Source organism: Nyctereutes procyonoides, unplaced genomic scaffold (genome assembly GCF_905146905.1).
Source record: "Nyctereutes procyonoides isolate TBG_1078 unplaced genomic scaffold, NYPRO_anot_genome, whole genome shotgun sequence".
Lineage (NCBI taxonomy): Eukaryota > Metazoa > Chordata > Mammalia > Carnivora > Canidae > Nyctereutes > Nyctereutes procyonoides.
Genome location: NW_026575030.1, coordinates 33,379,546 through 33,383,056, shown reverse-complemented (window position 1 = coordinate 33,383,056; position 3,511 = coordinate 33,379,546).

Genomic DNA, 3,511 nt, shown 5'->3' with positions numbered 1-3,511 from the left:
TTGGCAGGAAATGGACAACTTCTGTGTTGGGACATGGGACACGCTCGTGCCTCTGTTTTTGACTCTTCCATAAAGGAGGCAAATTTTTCAAAAGTCAGACTTCTTTTTGGAGAAAGGGAGTATGTTTTTATTCACAACCATCCTCTCTATTCTTAAACCACCCCGGGGTCTGAGGTTTGGAGCAATGTCTGTGGTTTCTCTAAGATCCCCAGTCACCAAATAAAGTGAAGTAATGTTTATTACAAAGGTTTTCATTAAGCCAGTAATGTGAACTAATATATTTTTGAAGAGATGTTCAGCAATGAGGACTAACTTTCTATCCCATTTACTTAACTTTTCCATTACAATTCTTCTCCCTCCAAGGAAAGAATTTGATTTAGCACTCCGTTACCCAGGAAATGCTATTAATCACAATCTCCTATTTCCTGGTAACATTGCCAATTGAGGTTCTATTGAGCCACACCATTACAAAAGACAACCAATACCAAAGTGGCCTCTGTCCTCTGTCTCCCTTTTCCTCTCTTACTTCCTCTCTTACTTGCTGGCTCTTGCTATCGCTCACAAACTTAGAACTCCATTTAAAAGGAAATCATTGGGGGGATGGATTACTAGCAAAAGGTCAGATCCAGTCCTTGGTTGATTTAAGTTGGTCTATTGTTTTCACCAAGTATAGAAACACAGTATCTATACGTGAATCTATAGTCGTAAAAACACAATGTAGTGTGTACACACACAATGTAGTGTGTAGCTAAGAACACATTTGCAGCAGTCTACAAAAGGATCACAGTATGTGACTGGGCTCCATACTATCTTTTTGTAAGCTCTAAAATCAACTGGAACACTTCTCAGGTTTTCTGGTGGCATTTCTCCCCCCATTGCATGTGAAGAGACGTCTTAAATAAGTTTCAATGATTTGAAACTGGGTGGGATATAGACTCTAAAAGTTTTCTTTTATTCTGTGTTGATCCTAGAAATGTTAATAGTTTTTAAAATGTATTTCTGGGGGACCCCTGGGTGGCGCAGCGGTTTGGCGCCTGCCTTTGGCCCAGGGCGCGATCCTGGAGACCCGGGATCGAATCCCACGTCAGGCTCCGGGTGCATGGAGCCTCTGCCTCTCTCTCTCTCTCTCTCTCTGTGACTATCATAAATTTAAAAAAAATTAAAATTCTATTTCTTAGAGTAAAGCATTAGGTAGAAATTTTGTATTTATCTTAAAAATTATCTTTTGTGCATCTGTACAATAAAATACCATGCAACTATTTCAAAAGAAGGAAGTTTATCTTTGTTTTGTAACATGTATATGTCCACAATATATTATGAAGTAAAACAAAAGGGACAGGTTGGAGCGCATGTGGTAAACATAGTAAAAATCCATTTTCTTCATACATACATATTTATGTGAAAGTCCAGAGAGATGTAAGACAAAATATAAGAACTGGCTGTCTGTGGGTGGTTAGGATTCCAGCTGATTTTTATTTTCTTTGTTAACCTTTTAAAATGCATTCTGGTAATGAACAGATATTGATGTTGTCATTGGAAAAATGTATTACATTAAAATCAGTCTTTAATGGATGGAATTGAGCATGGTGGAAATGAGGGTGATAAACTAGATTGCTCTATGCTGATTGTGTCATGAAATTCTTTCTCTCACATTAGATGGTAATTCTTAAATCTCATAAAATCTTAGTGAAAACCAAAAGGGGGAGCTTGCTTCTCATGAAGGCAGGGCCTCTATCTATACCCTAATAGGCTATCCCTTACTTTCCATCTGAAGTCCTGGGTAAGGTGGCTCTTCCAGCAGGGACCCAGTACATATAATTCATGACACATCTACATCGTTTTAGAGCCCTTACACCTACTATATCTTTTCTTTTCTCCTCATTCTGATGCATGAAACTTTAGAGCAGATGTTGATTCTATGTCCAATTGGACATCAACCTTACCTCCTCTTTCTCTGTAGTGTTCCTGCCCGTCGCGCTCTGCCCTGACCAATCGGTAGACTCTTGTCCTCTGCTGCTTAAAGAAATATAAGTCCCCTAAAAGATGTTCCTCCTCCCTTCCCCTTATTTTATTTACAAGTCCACCCAATTCATCTCTCTAAAATGTTATTTTATATATGTTACTCTTTTGTTGAAAAACCTATAACTCTCTCCGACAGGAAGGAAAAAATGCGCAGCTCAGGATTGAAAGCCCTCCATGATTTGATCTCACCCCTTGGACAGCTTTGTCTGACTCCCAAACCCCTCAATAAAGCCTCTGTTCCATGATAACAACTGCAGCAGTTCCAACTTAGGTTCTTACTGTTTACTCTGCTTGGAATGACTTACCTTATGGTTTCCACCAGACTCACCTTTAATATGAAGCCAAGTTGAGGTTCCACACTGACTTGATTCCTACACCTCCTCCTTTCCTAAAATCCTGGGCCATCTATTCATTCAGTTTTCTCTTCAGCAAAATAATAAGTGCCTTAAGAGCAAGAGCTGTGTTTTATCATTTGTATTTTAAATCACCTAAAACTGGTGTACCTGAGTGGTTCAGTCGGTTAAGCATCCGACTCTTGATTTCTGCTCAGGTCATGATCTGAGGATCGTTTTTTTGTTTTTGTTTTTTGTTTTTTTTTTTTTGTTTGTTTTTTAAATTCATGATAGACAGAGAGAGAGAGAGAGAGGCAGAGACACAGGCAGAGGGAAAAGCAGGCTCCATGCAGGAAGCCCGATGTGGGACTCGATCCCTGAACTCCAGGATCACGCCCTGGGCTGAAGGCAGGCGCCAAACCACTGAGCCACCCAGGGATCCCCATGATCTGAGGATCTTGAGATCCAGACCCAAGCAGGACTGTGCACTGGGCTGGAGCCTGCTTGAGATTCTCTCTCTCTCTCTCCCTCTGCCCTTCTCCCTGCTTGTATGTGTTTGCTCTCTCCTCTCAATCTCTCTAATTCTCACTCTCCCCCCAAAATAAATAAATAAAATCTCCTTAAAATATGTCTCTTCAGTAATCTCTTAAGAGTTGGCACTCAATAAATATCTCTTGATTAATTGAAACATTAAGCGACATGTTTTCTAAGCATTTGGGTAGAGAAACATGTACAAAGGTACAACATCCACATTAGAATCTTTATACACAATAATTAAAGAATAAAATCCAAGACAAATCAGTAATATTTGAGTTAACCTCTCTGCAAACCACAAAAGTAAGTTTACCTTTTGCTCAACTTCCTATTTCTGAAAATGTCCTTTTCTCATTGAGGGTGTTTAGATGGAACATTTAAAAAGTTTGCTCAAAACACAATTATGACTTGCCTCCAGCAGAAATAATGCGTGCCCCAGCTTCTCTTTGTAAATAATTGAATTTGCCTCTGAAGTTCAAGAAGTTCAAGATTTCTTTTTGTGTGTGAAACTGACTGCTTCTGTTTTCTCTTTATATGCAGCAGACTCTAATCGGAGGCAGAAGAAATGCTGTGCAATTGGGATTTGGTGAGCAGGGAGGATAATAGAGATTTTCAAGACTTCC